This window comes from Marmota monax, unplaced genomic scaffold, assembly GCF_021218885.2.
Source record: "Marmota monax isolate L192 unplaced genomic scaffold, Marmota_monax_Labrador192_F-V1.1 WCK01_AAM20220418_F8-fsc00172, whole genome shotgun sequence".
Taxonomy (NCBI): Eukaryota; Metazoa; Chordata; class Mammalia; order Rodentia; family Sciuridae; genus Marmota; species Marmota monax.
This window is the reverse complement of record NW_026693633.1, coordinates 2,700,492-2,718,875: the sequence shown is the minus strand read 5'-3', so window position 1 is coordinate 2,718,875 and position 18,384 is coordinate 2,700,492.

Here is an 18,384-nt window from a genome sequence, read left to right as displayed (position 1 = left end):
ATATCCCACATATTCTGGTTAGTTGTGTTTCCATCTTTGTTTGATTCTTAGGTTTTTAAAATTTCTTCCTGACTCCTCCATACATTATTCAAGTGTTCAGTCTCCTTATATTTGTATAGTTTCTGTAGCCTTTCTCTCTGTTGATTTCTAATTTCATTCCATTAAAATCTGAAAAGATGCAAAGGTTTTTGTTTGTTTATCTTTTGTTTTATTTTTGTATTTTCTAAGACTTGCTTTGTGGCCTAAAATATGATCAATTTTGGAAAAATTTCCATGAGAAGCTCAAAAAAAAAATTCAGCTGTCATTGGTTAAAAGATACTGTAGATTTCTGGTTAGGCCATTTGAGCTATAGTATAGTTTAAATTTGATACATCTTTGTTGATTTTCTGTCTTAGTGACCTGTCAGAGAGAATGTTGTATTAATATTCCCCATTATTATTTTACTGGGGCTTAACTGTCCCTTTATATTGAATAATGTTTGTTTTACAAAATTGTGTGCACTAATATTTATGGAATAAGTTTTTACAATTATTATATCTTCTTGGGTTGTTCCCTTTACCAATATGTACTTGCATTCTTTGTCTTCTATGACTAATTTTGATTTAAAGCCTGCTACTCTTGTTTGCTTTCAGATTCCATTTGCATGGAATATTATTTTCCATCCTTTGATTTTCAGCCTATGAATGTCTTTGCCTTTAAGGTGTGTTTCTTAGAAACAAAATGCAGTTGAATCTTATATTTTAATCAAACCTAACATCTTATATCTTTTAATTAGAGAATTAAAATCATTTACATTCAATGTTATTTTATAGAAGTTTGTGTCTAATGCAGTTCCTATTAAGCTTCTGATTACATTCTTCATGGAAATAGAAAGAGCAGTCATGAAATTCATTTGGAAAAATAAGAGGACAAGAATAGCCAAGCAAACCTTAGCAAGAAGAGTGAAGCAGGAGGCATCCTAATACCAGACCTTAAATTAAACTGCAGAGCTATAGTAACAAAAATAGCATCATATTGGCACCAAAACAGACATGAAGACCAATGGTACAGAACAGGAGGCATAAAGACAAACTCACATAAATACAGTTATCACATACTAGACAGAGGCAACATACACATACATTGGAGAAAAGATAGCCTCTCATCAAATGGTGATGGGAAAACTGGAAATCTATATATAACAAAATGAAATTCAACTCCTATTTCTCATCCTTCACAAAACTCAACCCAAAGTGGGTCATGAACCTAGGCAGTAGACAAGAGACCCTGCACATATTAGAAGAAAATGTAGGCCCAACTCTCCACCATGTCGGCTTAGGAACTGAATTCCTCAACAAGACTCCTAAAATGCAAGAAGTAAAATAAATCAATAAATGGGATGGTATCAAACTAAAAAGTTCACAGCAAAAGAAACAATCAAGAAAATGAGGAGGGAGCATACGGGATCAGAGAAAATCTTTGCCACCTGCACTTCAGATAAAGCATTAATCTCTAGGATGTACAAAATCTCAAAAACTTAACACCAAAAGAACCCCCAAATAACCCAATCAATAAATTGGCCTAGGAAGTACACATGAATTCAAAGAAGAAATACGATCAGTCAATAAATATATGAAAAAAACATTTTCAACATCTCTACTAGCAAATTGAGAAATGCAAATTAAAACTACACTGAGATGTCATCTCACTCCAGTGAGAATGGCAATTATTAAGAAAGTAACATAGGGGCTGGGGATGTGGCTCAAGCGGTAGCTCGCTCGCCTGGCATGTGTGAGGGCCCGGTTTGATCCTCAGCACCACATACAAACAAAGATGTTGTGTCCGCCAAAAAAAAAAAAAAGACCTAAAAAAATATTAAAATTCTCTCTCTCTCTCTCTCTCTCTCTCTCTCTCTCTCTCTCTCTCTCTTTAAAAAAAAAAAAGAAAGTAACAGTAAATGTTTGTGAGGATGTGGGGAAAAAGGTACAAAGGTACACTCATACATTGCTGGTGGGACTGCAAATTAGCACAGCCACTCTGGAAAGCAGTATGGTGATTCCTCAGAAAACTCAGAATAGAACCACCATTTGACCCAGTTATCCCACTCCTTGGTCTATACCCAAAGGACTTCAAATCAGTATACTATATTGACATGGCCACATCAATGTTTATAGCAGCTCAATTCACAATAGCTAAGCTATGAAACCAACATAGGGGCACTTTAACAGACGAATAGATTAAAAAAAAAACAATGTGGTATGTATACACAATGGAATGTTACTCAGCCATAAAGAAAAATGAAATGTCATTTGCTGGTAAGTGGATAGAACTGAAGATTATCATGCTAAATGAAATAAGCCAATCCCAATAAACCAAAGGATGAATATTGTCTGATATGTGGATGCTAACTCACAATAAGCAGGAAGAAGTCAAGAATAGAAGTTCACTGGATTAGACAAATGGGAATGAAGGGAAAGGTGAGAGGATTGGAATAGGAAAGACATTAGAATGATTCAGACATTACTTTCCTATGTTCATATATGAATACATGACCAGCGAAACTCCATTATCATGTATAACCACAGAATGGGAAGTTATACTCCATATAAGCATGTCAAAATACACTCTATTGCCATGTATAACAAATTTAAAATTAAAAAAAATAAATTGAAGTTCTCCACAAATTCAAAAGTGGAAAAGTGGAGTGATATTTTAAAATAAGCTTAAAAAGCATGGCTTTAAAAAAGTAAAATTAATATAAAACTATATAGAGAAGGTAAAGAAAATAGAAAAAAGCAGCAGAAATTAAAACATTAAAAATACATAAAAGGTATTAATGTATGTAAACTAAACAGTGTGTGGGGAGGAAAATATCAAATTAACACAAAAATACAAGCCTTTTTTTACTGATATAATAAACTAACATTAATAAGTATATTATTCCTTTCAGAGGTGCTTGCAATGGAGAGACCTCTTACTAGCATTTGCAACTTTGGATTTTTATAGATACTGGTAAGTGTAGTAAATGCCCAAGCCTTGATCTCTGAGTGCCTTTGGGTGTGGAGGTAGTGACTCCACCAGCCATGTCTGCCCTGGGTTCATGAGTTATATATTTGGGTTGAGGACCTTGGCCTGCCCTTCTCCAGTGTGGCTTAAGAGATCTGAAAGTTCTGTAATGAATCCTGGCACTTCTTAATATCCAGACACTTGAACACATTTAACTGTACCAGGCTGTGGCAGGTGTTTATGCGCCCACCTAGTTCTCAGTGTATGGTATGGCACTATGTGCCAGGACACTGTTGGCAGACTATCCACTCCACCCACTGTGTTCCATTCCATTGCCACCAGGACTGGGACTCAGTGGCTTTTGGCTTGCTGTGATTCCATTACATAAGTTAATCAGATGGCCAGGTTTAAAGGCATTCCCTGTAAAATATTTGTTATTTCTAGGTGTGATGAGGCTGTAGGAATTTAATACTTCCAGAACTGTAAGCTTAGGCATGGTCTTTATAAAATGGCTGCCCACTACAAATCTCCATCAACAAATTTAGGAAACTGGAGCACTTTTCATGCATTTACTCTCTTTGGAGTTCCTGACATGGCTTAATTCAGTCTTTCTATTCTGCTGTTTCTATGAGAAACATCAGTTTTGTCTCTCTCTCTTTTTCTCTATTTCCTCACCTCAGACTTGTTAAGGCACTATAGGTACAAGATCAGGACTCATGAAACCTATTTGTTTTCTGTTCCAATAATTTGAATTTTCAAGTCTCTTCAGGTCTCTGGCAGTCTAAATGTGTGCCTCAGTTCATTCCCTAGTCACTCAACTCACTGAATAACTTTTCTCTCATTGTTTTGAGTCTGAAGTGCAAAAAAATTGGAATAAGCAGCCTGCTTCAACTCTACCATCTTGATCTCCTAAGCTCCTAATCTTCTTGAAGAATAAATCTTTTATTCTAACCATGAATGGACCACTGTTTTAGTCAGGTTCTCACCCGTTTGACCAAATTACCTGTCAAGAACACCTTAGAGAAAGAAAAATTTATTTTGGCTCACTTTTCATAGATTTAGTCCATGGTAAGCTTAGTTCACTACTCAGGGTCTAAGGTGGAGCAGAACTTTATGGTGGAAGGGCCCGGTGGAAGAACACTGCTCTATTCATGGCATTCAGGAAACACAGGGAGAGGGGGAAGAGGCCACAGGCAAGATGCAGCCTTCCAAGCATACTCCCAGTGACCTACCTCCTTTGCCATGCTGCACTTGCCTGCAGTTACCACCAATTCAGTTCATTCAAACTAGGATGGACTTGTTAGGTTACAGTGCTCACAGTCCAATCATTTTACCTCTCCAACATTCTTGCATTAACATAGAAGCTTTGGGGTACATCTCTTACCCAAACAGTAACAACCCATGTTTATGAAATTGTCCTTTTCATTCCCAGTAATTATCTTTGCTTTGGAATTTACTTTGTCCCCCTACCCACCCAATTGTCTTCTGAAGTAATATTTCTTCCAACCTTTTATTTTCAAACTAGCTATGCCTGGTAGTTAAAGTAGTTTCTTTTGTATAACATGTAGTGAGATCTTTCTCTTTTTCCAATATGAAAATCTTTGTGTTTTAATTAATATATTATTAATACATTATATAATAATAGATATTATAATATTACATATTATACATTGCATTTCTATTTTATTGTATATCTTATATTATTCTTGGTAGAACCAAGTAGTATGGTGAGGCCTCTCGGGAAAAATAATATAAGCTTACATCACTGAAATAGTGCTACTCAAGGGAAATTTTTACGGGGAATAAAGAGGAACATATTTTTATTTTCTATCAAGCTATATTTTTTTAGTATCATTATAGTAGCCTTCTTGGGTGCCTTTTTATTCCATTTTTTTCAAGGTTGAGTGGGTTTTCTATTTGAGAGATTTTTCTCAAGTGTTTGAGAAAACGTTTTCAACTTTTGTCTGTGTAGAATGGGTTATATATTTTTATATCCTTGGATATGTAAAAATAATTTATTTTTTCACTTTAATGACTTTACTGTTTGTTTAATATTTAAAATTTTCTCAAAAATTGGAAGTATTATTTGCTTTTCTTATAGCATTTGATAATACTAAGAAATTCAATTTTAATAACATTTTGCTGCTTTGCATATAATCCCTAGTGTGTAGTGTATGTGTGTATGTGTGTATATCTCTATGTGTATGTGTGTGTGTGTGTATTTAACTTTTTTACTTTTTTTTGATCTTCTGAATCTCCAGCAGAATGAGGACTTGGTAAGAATTTCAGCAGAAATATTCACTGTAGTAGGTTTAATAGAATTGGTATCTGAAATAGGTTTTCTCTGACCTTATAAGTGTTCTTTTGCCTCCAAGGAATCATTACTGTCCATGAGAGCACTATTTACCTATTATTTATAAAGGGGACTCCAAGTGCTCTCTCAGCAGTCCTTCCTTCTTTGTGGATATAAATGTATTTGTGTATAATTTCAGTCTCATGATTAACCTTTTTAAAGTTTATGAAACTAAGTTTCTTGGACCTATAATGATCCTCTTGATAATAAAATTTTTAAGGACACATTTTCCAATTATTTCATTAGAAAAAAATTTATTTTAACACATATAATATAGTAACATTTTGTTTGTGTTGCTTTCTTTGGTAAATATTATAAATCAACTATTTTAAAGAGGAAGAAAAATCACCCTATTCCATAAACAAGGTTCATAAACTTATGCCTTACAACTTCAAACCAAAGGTATTTGCAGAAATATTCTCACTTAATAACAGAAATGCATTGTTGCCTATAGAATAGGAAATGAGGATTATCGATGACTTTGAACTTTGAGCAACTCAAATTCTAAATGAAAACAAAGCAATAAGGACTCTCTTTTCCCAGGGTTTGGGTTTGATAACTCTATTACTTTGTATTTAAACATATGTTTTTATTTTTTTGAATTCAACAAACAAAGAACGAAGTTTTAACCAATTTAACTTATTTTTTATCCACTAATTTATTTACCATCTGAAGACTCCTTTGTGCATTTAATTATTCATTTTATCAGAGCTATTACTTTCTTATTTATAAAGAGACTCTATCAACATATTTTGTCTGCCCTTCTCAAAGATTTATCAAATGGTTTGGAACATTGGTGTGAAGAGGTTTCCTTTAGTGTGTGCATGTATGTACATATGTACACGTGTGGGTTTATTTGTTCTCATTGGGTGGGTAGGCTATAGAAGCATGACTCTGGGCTTCCATTTTGGCAAACATTTTGCTTCTTACCAAGAAATATCTTTATTGAGCTCATGCTGAGTAAGTATTTGTCTAGCTCCTTATATCTATATTATTTAATATTTCTCTAGAACTTACAGCTAATTTTGGTAGTACTTATTAATTTTATTCTTTACTCTGTATACACACTTATAAAAAGAGTTAATTCTCACTTCACTGATGATAGACTGCATCAGAGCATGCTAAAAGAGCACAGGGAGTTGTCCATGGGGAGGGTGCTCTCAGAGGCTGATTGACAGTAGATGACATTAGATGAACCTAATGCCAAACACATATGGTTCTTATGTCTTCCCACTCCCTTATAATAGGCAATGACAGGCTCTGGATCACAATAGTTGAACCCAGCATGGATAATTTCCCACTATATGTGGCATGACTATGCCTACGGGCATATATCTTATAAAAGAGAAGATAAATGTTCAATGTCACACAAATATAAGACTGTCACTTTCTGGAACAATAAACTTTCTCTGCCTGTGACAGAGTTGAAGCAGATGCCACCAGTTAGAAACATTTCTGAATTATGTGACTTGAGTTCCTTGACCAGATTTTAAAAAACTGTTTTACTTCTTTGTTTCATGTTTAAACAAGGTGAGCTAGTTTAATCTAAATTACCAACAAATAGAACTACTGAAAGTATAGAATCTTATCATTATCATTTTGGGATAATTTGGCAGATATTATGGGGATATTGTTCTACTAATACTAATAATTACTTGAACTGCAATTTATTTTTAAAATGGACATGTTTCTTTCTCTTCTTCTCTCTCTGCTCCTCCCTAATCTCTCCCCCTCCCCAATCTCAGGGGAAATAGGATTACCTTTCTTCTCCATCCTAGGCAGAATTAACTGTCCTTGATACACACCCACCATAAGAATGAAGTGATCTACATACTATATTCACACCAATTTGTGTCTTCATACAACCTGAGATATGAAAAATTGTGCTCTATATATGTAATAAGAATTGTAAAGCATTTTGCTGTTATATATAAATAAAAAAATAAATTAAAAAAAATAAAAAGAATGAAGTAATCTAGACTTCCGGAATGGTACCAGAAGATCTCAGAAATTACCATCTCCCAAATTAACAAATGAATTAAAACACCAACAGAGAACATGTAGAATGTAGCCTTTGAATCACCTTTTTAAAAGTCCCCTGTTCCTGCTGATGGGCAGAGCCACAATCTCTGGGACTGGAGTCCCCCCCATGTTTCTCCTTTGCTGGCAAAGCAATAAACCTTTTTCTCAAAACCATGTCCTAGTTAATAGATTGGCATCAGGGACAAGGACCAAGCTTTCACTAACATCATTTTCCTTGAGTATCCTGTGTAAATTTGGGAAGTAAAAATTCACATTTGTAATGTAATTTCAAAATGTGTAAATATTACTTATAGCTTAAAATCCACTGGCTTGGAGCACTATTTCTGATTTAGATAGACTGGATCTTTTTCACAACCCTATCACTTACAAATGGTTGGTTAGAACTGTGAAGTGTTATTTAACCTCTTTGTCGTTTTTTCATTGGAAAAACAAAGACAATAACCCCATCCATCTTATGGAGCTGTGGTGCAGAAAGAGTTAATATATGTAAAGTACTTAGCACTGGTGTGCCATTGTAAGCCTTTAGCATTTGTTTTTATTGCTGTTGTCCTCCTCATGACTCTGTTAGTTGCCCTTGAAAAAGTTTTCCAGCAGCACTGACTTACTTATCTTTTTGTTGAATATTCTTTACATTTCACTTAAGATTCTGCCAAATCCTACAAGACTTCTTGGAAGATATTTATACCTGTGTACCTCTTTGTCTCTGTAAAGGTGAGAGGAGGCTGGTTTACCCTAATCCATAGCCAGAGTTTTGATTTTCTCCCATCCATACACATTGGTGAAACAGACAGGTGTAAATGACTCTATGGGGATTTCAGCCCAAATATCAAAGGCTTTGTGTAACTCTAACCTACCACACACCCATGTTGGTCCTCTAAGTCCCCAAAGAATGTCAACTAAACCATCATTACTTCAGAACTATGAGGTTTCCTTTATGTTAACTAGCTGAACATACCAAAAAAAAAAAAAAAAAAGATCAGGAAAAGCAGCTTTGTATCACAAATTTTTGAGAGGTTTAAGATGTAGTTGACACTTTTCCCATCTGGTAGAGCTTTCACAGTTTCCAAATCTTTCCCCATGAATACATTTGTTTGTTTATTCATTTGTTTGTGTAAGCAATGACAATAATTCTTCAATTCAATTCTTCATAGCGTCAGCATTGGATACATTAAAGAAGATTAGTTAAAGCATCTGTCTGATTTCTTCTGACATAACCTCTAGATCTCCTTACTCTATACCCCCTCAAATAAAATGTGGAATATAAAGACAAATTATTTCTAAATACTAACAAAGAATGTGGTAATAAGCAGCCAGCAAGTTGAATCTTGCTCTAGCACTGTGATAAATCTATTACAAGAAGATGTAAAAAGCTAAAGGATATAATTTAGATGAAACTCTGTCCTGTCTATTCTCCAGAAATTAGAATAATTCCTGAAATTAGAATAAGAGCAAAATGTAAAGGGACTGAGGGAGAGGAAAATTCTGATTAAATCAAAGAATTTTCTCAATTACAGCTGTATAATGGTAAACAAACTCCCCTGGCAGGTTATGGTCTGTTTGAAGACAGCTAAGAAAGTGTGATGGTTAGAGTCTTTCTTTTCCAGTTATTCAAGCACAGATTAATTGGTAAGCTGTCAGGGATACTAGAGAGGGGAATTTTGCCCTTGCTATAGGGATAAACAAGATATTTTTTAGCTCTTATGCTTTCATGTTTAATCTAATCACTAACCTAGCCATCATTTAGAGTGACCTAAAATAATCCAAATCTATTCATCTACTCATGAGGTTTTATTTTTTATTTATTTTATTTTTAAATGTTTTTCTTTTTAGTTCTACATAACAGTAAAGTGTAATTTGACATATTTCTACAAACGTGAAGTACATTTTATTCTAATTAGGATCCTAATCTTGTGTTTGTACATGAGGTAGAGATTCAATGTGATATATTCATATATATAAATAGGAAAGTTGTATCAGAATGATTCCACTGTCTTTTCTGTTCCTTCCCTCTCCCTTCCCTTCAATCCCCTTTAGCTAATCTACTGAAATTCTATTCTTCCCCTCCCTCACCCACTTCTTGTATATTAGCATCCACATATCAGAGAGAACATTGAACCTTTTGGTTTTGGCCTATTTCACTCCAGATTGATCCATTTACTGGCAAATATTCTTATTGTGTGTGGGGGTGTGTGGGTGGGGGGATACCTGTATTGAACTCAGGGGCACTCAACCACTGAGCCACATCCCCAGCCCTATTTTGTATTTTATTTAGTTGCTTAGTGTCTCTTCTTTGCTGAGGCTGGCTTTGAACTCATGATCTCCCTATCTCAGTCTCTCAAGCTTCTGGGATTATAGGTGTGCACTACCACGCCCAACTATAATGTCATTCTTTTTAAACTCATGTCTTTTATATACTTGATCAACAAAACTTGAAAGGCTACTATATGCCAGATACTATTCCAGAGATGACATAGAAAAAGGAATAAAAAAGACAATGCAATCTCTATCACAATGAATTGGGAAGAAGCCCACCTAACTATAAGACAAAAACATATTATCACATTCATAATTACAATATTGTTATTCCTGAGAAACTAGTAAGCTATACAGGAAATGAAATAAAGATTAATTGTCACTAAGTCGGGTTACTAAATCTAAAAGAAAATTTCTGTGTAACAATGGGATATTACTCAGCCATAAAAAAGAATGAAATTATAGCATTTGCCAGTCAATAGATGGAATTGGAGAACATCATGCTAAATGAAATAAGCCAATTCCAAAACACCAAAGGCTGAATGTTCTCTCTGATTTATGGATGCTAACGCACAACAAGGGACTGTGGGGAGGGAAAGAAAAGAAGCCCATTGGATTAGACAAAGAAAAGTTAAAGAAAGGGAGGGGGAGGGAAATAGGTAAGACAGTAGAATTAATTGGCCATAATTTTCCTAGCCTTGTATATGTATACATAACCAGAGTAACTTCACAAATGTACAACCACAAGAGTGGGAATCTAAATATGATAAGTTATACTCTATGTATATTCTGCCACAATACATTCTAATGTCATGTATTAAAAAAGTTTTAAAAAAGAAAGAAAAATAAATAAAGAAAATAAATAAAGGATAGCCTCTTTCACTCCTTCTATTCAAAATAGTCCTAGAAACTCTAGTCAAAACAATTATACAGAAGAAAGAAATTAGAGGGATATAAATAGGGAAAGAAGAACCCAAACTATCCCTGTTGATTCTATATTTAGAAGACCTAAAAAATTCCACCAGAAAACTTCTAGAATTCATAAATAAATTCAGCAAAGTAGCAGGATATAAAATTAACACCCATAAATCAATTATGTTCCTACATATCAGTGATGAATCAACTGGAAGGAAAATTAGGAAAGCTGTCCCATAGCCACAAAAAAATAAAATATTTGGGAATCAATCTAACAACAGAGATAAAAGACTTCTACATTTAACACTACAGAACACTAAAGAAAGAAATTGAAGAAGACCTTAGAAGATGGAAAGATCTCCCATGTTCTAGTATAGGTGGAATTTATATTATCAATATGTCCATTTTGCCAAAAGCACTTTACAGATTTAATGCAATTCCTATTAAGGTTCTGATGACATTCTTCATAGAAATAGAAAAAGCAGTCAAGAAATTCATCTGGAAAAATAAGAGGCCCAGAATAGCTAAAGAAATACTCAGGAAGAAAAGTGAAGCTGAAGATATCACAATACCATTCCTTAAATTATACTACAGAGCTATAGTAACAAAAACAGCATGGTAATGAACCAAAACAGACATGACCAATGGTACAGAATAGAAGACACAGAGACAAATCCACATAATTACAGTTATCTCATACAATAAACATACACTGGAGAAAAGATAGCCTCTTCAACAAATGGTGCTGGGAAAACTAGAAATCCATATATAACAAAATGAAAGTAGACCCCTCTCTCTCACCCTTCACAAAATTCAAAGTGGATCAAGGACCCAGGCATTAGGCCAGAGACCCTGCAACTGCTAGAAGAAGAGGTAGGCCCAAATCTCCATCAGGTTGGCTTAGGAACCAAATCCCTCAAAATGACTCCTCAAGTGCAAGAAGTAAAATCTAGAATCAATAAATGAGATAGTGTCAAAATATGAAGCTTCTTCATAGAAAAGGAAACAATAAAGAATGTGAGGAGAGAGCCTACATAATGGGAGAAAATCTTTGCCATCTGCACCATAGATAGAGCATTAATCTCCAGGGTATAGAAAGAACTCAAAAAAGTTAACAATATAAAAAGAAAGAATCCAATAAATAAATGGGCAAAGGGATTGGACACCTGACAGAAGAAGAAAATACAAATGGTCCACAAATATATGAAAAAATGTTCAATGTCTCTAACAATTAGAGAAATGCAAATTAAAATTATACTGAGATTTAATCTTACTCCAGTGAGAATGGCAACTATCAAGAATATAAGTAACAATAAATGTTGTCGAGGATGTGAGGGAAAAGTTACTCTCATACATTGCTGGTGGAACTGCAAACTAGTGTAACCACTCTAAAAGTAGTTTTCTGAAATTCTTCAGAAAACTTGAATTGGAATCACCATTTGGCCTAGTTATCCCACTCCTCAGCATATACCCAAAGGACTTCAAATCAGCATACTATATAGACATGGCCACATCGATGTTTATAGCAACTCAATTCTCAATAGTTAACCTATGGAACCAATCTAGATGCCCTTCAACAGATGAATGGATAAAGTAAATGTGGTTCATATACACAATGGAATATTGCTCAGCCATAAAGGAGAATGAAATTAATGCATTTGCTGGTAAATTGATGGAATTGGAAACTATCATTCTAAGAAAATAAGCCAACACCTAAAAACGAAAGGCTGAATGTTCTAATATGAGGATACTGACTCATACTCATAATAGGTGGGGGTGAGGGGAATGGAGGTTCACTGGTTTGAAAATTGGGGAGTTGTTAGAAGTGAGGAGGTATGGAAATAGAAAAGACATTAGAATGAATCAGACATAACTTTCCTATGTTTATATATATATAAACATAGGAATATATATATTCCTATGTAACTCCACATTATGTACAACCAAAAAAGTTGGAAGTTTTCTATGTATGTATAATATTTCAAAATACATTCTACTGTCAAATATGACTAAAAAGAACAAATAAAAAATTAAAAATAAATAAAACAAACTTACAGAGAAAAAAAAACAGATAAAGAAAATCCCCATGTAAGATAGAAGCTTCATGCAAAGGAATAGAAAGAAATTTTTATGGAATTATTTTTGACAATACTGTTCCAGAAAAAAAGGAATCTTCAAGTACAAAGGCCCTGAGGCAAGATCAAGCTTAACCAAATCTAAGAAAAACAACAACAACAAAACTAAAAGGTTAAGCCACAAAACAATACACGGTTTACACCAACTGGTTCCTAATTCCAACTATACATGGGTATTTTTTTTTATGGTGAGTTAGACATGTATATCATCCAAAAGAAATATTTGGTTAAAATTACTTTGGAAATTGTCCCTCACTCTCTTGACAAGGCCACAACCCTATTAAAGATCATAGTCATCCTTTTCAAAAGTTTAACTCTGGTAATCACTGGCAGACATTTAACCGGGGTGTTTAATGTCCTCCCTAAAATATTGAGCAAGGAAGAACAAACATTCTAGCATGTCTGCAATGTGAACTTAGTATCTCACAATTGGAAATTGGCTAGAGCTCGCCCTTCTGACTGCTTTGCCAGCAGTCCATCATTGAAAGCCTTGAATTCCTGTCCGTTCATCTGTAGTTGTGTTTATGTGTCTCACTTAAGCAGTTTTCAACACACTTCTGTGGTTCTTTTGATATAGTGAATGTGCAGGTGTATGTCTGACTATGCCAGGGACTGTGTCCAGATCTGGTCTTTATTGCTAAAACAGACATCTCTGAATATTGGAATCATTGCACATGCCATATTTGCTCTTGTGTAGGTAGGCCAATTTTCCTCCAGCTAAAGATATTTTAAAATTATTTCTCTTCTCTTACTCCCCAACTTTCCCCCATTGCTTATGCTAAATAATTCAGTGCACTATTCCAAAAGTGAATGTGAGTCACCCAACCCATCTCTCTATTCTTTCAGGGTTAGAGAGAAGGTCAAAAAAAAAAATGCAGGAAGAAGAGTCTACAACTAACAGACAGAGAAAAGCTATGACTATCTCTCTCAGTAGATCAAAATAATTGCTGCATCTGGACAGAGATTTTTTAAAAAATCTCATTTCCTGAAACAGAGACACAATTTTGGGGAGGATATTTAGGCAAGTGAGTGAAAAATTCATCACAGCTAGTCTGTTTCTAAAGTGGCCTCTGAAGCTCAGGTTTTGAAACCTTTGCAATTGTGAATTGGAAATCCATGTGTTACATAATGCATTTCTGGAAAAATGCCCAGGACACATATGCGCTCTACACAGGTCTAATACTAGCATTAATCTAATGAATGGTATATTAGAAAAATGATTTGTGTACATCCTAATGGAAAGCATATTTTCTGAGCAAAGCTTTTGGATTCAAATGAAAAAAAAAAAACAAAAAACAACTCCATTCCCTAAACAGCTTCCAGCTACCACATCAACCAATAAGATAAGTTGGTGCTCCTTTGCAGAAAGCTGAATGATTGCTTTGCCTTTGTGGCCTGGGGGAAAGCATTTTCCAAATCTCATGCAGGTGGATAAGAGAGACTACCTAAAAGGAAAGAAACTGAATTCTCTTTTTAAGCCCCTGGATGACTCCTTTCACACATATGCTTAGTTCTTGAATACTAGTTCTTTTTTTTTTTTTTTTTTTTTTTGAGAGCAACAAAAAGTAAGCCCCTGTTTATCCCAGGGGGTTAATTTGGTTAAACTTGATACATCAGATTGTGACTGGCTTAATATTTTACTCCAAAAGCTATATCATCTTTTATCTTTTATTTATAGTGATCTTCATATTCATTTTTCAACTGAGGCAAGTACTTCAGGGAGAGCTGGCATTGATCACTAATCTTTTTTCTTTTCCTTTTTGTAATGCATACTTTTTGACCCTTAAGAAACAGCACTGACAGGAGATTTTTTAAGAAGAAAAAGAGTTTGAAGCTGGAGATTCTTTTTAACCTGCTAAAGACAGAATCAGCCTTTGTCACCCAGTAGGTGACTTGGCTTTAAATAAGATCGTCATCCCATTATTTCCCTTAAAGTGCAATTCTCTTTAGACGAGATGGACCCGAACTGAATGCTTCATGTAGATGGCTTCTGATTATTAAGAGGTGAGAGTCAGGACATGCTGTAAAGAGAAGCTTAAAGGATGTGGAGATGAGAAATTAAATGCTGTTTGCCAAGTACAAATGAATTCATGGGTAGAACCTAGAGTCAAGGCCAATAGAAGCATAATTGCATTTTAAAGAGTTGAAGTCCCACCTAGTTGTTTTGACATACGGCCAAAAGGAATTACAACTCCAGGTACACACAGAACTCTGCTCCTGTTATCAATAATGGCTTTGTTGCTCATATGAGGAGCTACAATAAGGGCAGAGTAGAACTTGTAACTGGGAATCCCAGGGGTGCAGTCATTCTGTGGAGGAGCCATTTAAGACTGACATACCCAGGTGTCCTCGAATTTAAACTTTAGAGATTTGAACAAAATTAACCTATGAATCTTCAATTTTAGCTCCTATTTTGAAATCAGTTGCTTGTAAGCCTTATTTTCTCCATGAGTAGTGATTTGGTACAACAGGCATTTTTTTCTTTTCCTTCCCAAATTCCCTCGTGGCCTTGATTCTCTGTTCCATTTCCCAGTCCCCAGGAGAAACACAGATACTATTCTCTGTGATGCTGCAGAATCAAAGGTGCTCTGTAAATGATATCTGTCAAACATTATTATCATGCTGCTCATAGATCTTTGGTCTTGAGTGCATATTAAGCAATACTATCATCTTGTACTGCTTCTGGCATGATTTCAAATTAGTGCTCTTCTAAGGAAAGCCCTAGAGAGACAAAAATGAGAGTTTTATTAAGAGCCTTTGTGATAGGAGGTGGCCTGATAAAAAAAGGATCGAACATCAGAACTGAGATCCATTAGCAGCTGTCTCCCACTAGCTGCAAAAACTTGAGCAAACCACTTAGCTCTCTCGTCTTTGGTTTCTGCTGTTAAAGGTGGTGATTGGGTTAAAAAAAAAACAAAAAAAAAAAACTCTGTAATCCCTGAGGCTCATATTTCATTAATGTTTCCTGTTTTCCTCCATATGGCACCATGAAGAGATCCTTATTACATTATAGCATGATCTTTCGCAAACTGGATTTCCAGAAAGGTAGTGGAGGGCCCTTATAGGGTTAATTTGCTTAGTTTTTGGTTTAGATTCTGCAGGCACATTGTGTCCAGCCTTAATATTTTACACTGTAAGCCATATCATCTTTTATCTTTTATTTATAGTGATCCTCATATTAATTTCTCAATAGCAGCTGGTGCGGCAGGAGGGACAAGTCATTGATCTTCCAATTTATCCACTACTCTTACATATCCTGAGATCGAGGCAGCCTGGAGAGATTGATGGAATGCTGGCGCCGGCCCAGCAGCTGTGTGTTCTTCATGCATGAAAATCAACCACAGGAAACCGAAATTCGACAATTGGCAGCAATATCAGTCACCTCCGTAATAAATATAACAGGGCGTTCTTTAATAATTGAATGGGGTGTCTGGGATTTGGTAATGAAAAGGCTCCTGTATGAGTGGGCTAGTGGAGCTTCAGACTGATGGGAGGTGGTTTATTTTGGGATGGGGGTGGAGGTGTGAGAAGCTATTCATAGACATCAGCTTCTCATACAGCAGATATTCCTATTCCTTGATTCTTACTTACAGAGTAAACAAACACTTCCTTCATTTTCTATAAAGCCCAACAATTTTCATGATTTTCTAAATTCTGCAAGAAAAACAACAGGTTCTCAGATTATGTTATTGCCAACAACATAAAAGGCAATGGCCTTGTAAACTACAATACATTAGTCACAGATACCTGGTAAACTTTTGTGCTGGAGCTTTGAACCACATGCACATTCTTATAGAACAAACCACTAAAGGATTGATTCTTACAGGATGGTCTTCATTCCTTGTCTGACTGACCAGTGGCCTCCAACTGGATGGGTTGTGGTCTGGGCTGACTGCAGCCCCTGCCAGCAATTTAACTCTCAGCTACCTGCCTCTTTCACCCTGCCTTCATCCAACCATTCCTGCTAAAGTTCAGGTGTTGCAGATTTATTTTATCATCAGCCTTTTGTCTGTCAGAATTAAAACTCACCCACTGAGGTATAGCTCTCTGTTTTGTCCTCTGTGATTGGGAAAACAAATGCTAAGTCCAGAAGCAGAACTTCCTTTTAGGCCACAAATATGATGCTGTGGTGGTAGAACAGCAAAAGAGCCCACAGATGTGCCTGATGTGGAAATACAAGGAAGCCAAGCTTCCTCATTACCAGACTGTGAAAATATTCCCTCCCTTTGGTTATTACTCAGCATGCCTACGAGATAGACACATGTATTATCTCCACATTTAAAAAAATAATAGTATAACTAATAATGCCCTCCAGGGATAAACTGGAACATCAAGCTGCTCAGAAATTTCAGGCACAGAATTGCCAGGAAACTATTTACTTCTAACAAAAGTGTTAACAGAGATTTTGAGTGTACATGGGGTTTGGGCAATATTATGATTTTCACAGATAGAGCCTCACAAAGGGCTCTACCCAGTGTGTACTTTATCTTCTTCTGATGAGCAGAGCTGAGTCAATCTCTGTAACCAGCAAAATCACAATATATCAAATGACTTAATCTCAAACAAAACCATTGTTTGATATAAATAGATAATAAACATATAATTCTTCCAGTAGGAGTACACAATTTATGTACTTTACAATTTTTTGTTTCTCCTTGCCCATTCATCTTAGATACTATTTTCTTCTTCTGTTCTTTAATCAGCCTTCATTTACTTATTTTTAAGTATTAATAAGTAAAAATTCAAGTGGAAACAAATTCCCATAGAGGAAACAAGGTATAAAAACTATAATATTGTCTTGTGTGTATTTCTGGACAGTACTCATCCAGTGTCATTATTCACTATATGGTAGAAATAGGATTAAGAATAATAGTAATAAAGTAGTAGTAATGATGCTTTGTTTTTATATGGCACATAACCATTGTTAAAACATGCATAAATATTTGTTTCATTTGATCTTAAAACAATCTTACTTGTAGATAGACCTGGTACTATTAGACCCATTTTATAGATGAGGAAACTAAATTCCACAGATATTAAATGACTCGCACCAAGAAGTCAGAAAGTTTTCTACTATTTTTGGCTCTCTCCTATGAATTGGTGATAAATATTTTAAGTAACAAAACTAATTAGAAAGAAGCCAAGAACAATGGATCCCCAGAACTCTTCTGGCAAGCCGAGTTTGGAGGTGAAGTATTGTTGTATGGGGAATTTTAGACACAAATCAAGAATTTGGGGGCCCAGAAAAACATGTCAAGTAGGGAGGTGAGAGTGTAGGTGATTTCAAAATTGGAATCTATAAAATATCATGCAATTTGACATTTGCCTGAAAATAATTCAAAGTAGGGAAAATAAAGGGCTAATATTTCTAGAAACAGTTTAAGAACATATTTAAAAACATATTCCTTTAAGAACTATTCTATTGTTTATTACTCATATTTTAAGCTTTAGCAACTGTTTTTTCCAGTGTTTCCATCTAAAGTGGTATTCTCTTTCTTTTCTTTAAATTTCTTTTAATGTGGGTGAGTTATAGCGTCCTTTGTATATCCAGAGATGAGATGCGTATACACGTAATACATACACATTGTGATCGAACGATTGGGTTTACCTGTTACTGGTTATATTTAACAAAAATGTCTGTAATTGTGCATATTTGATGTGATTAAGATCTTTTTTTGCAAGAATATACTAAGCATATG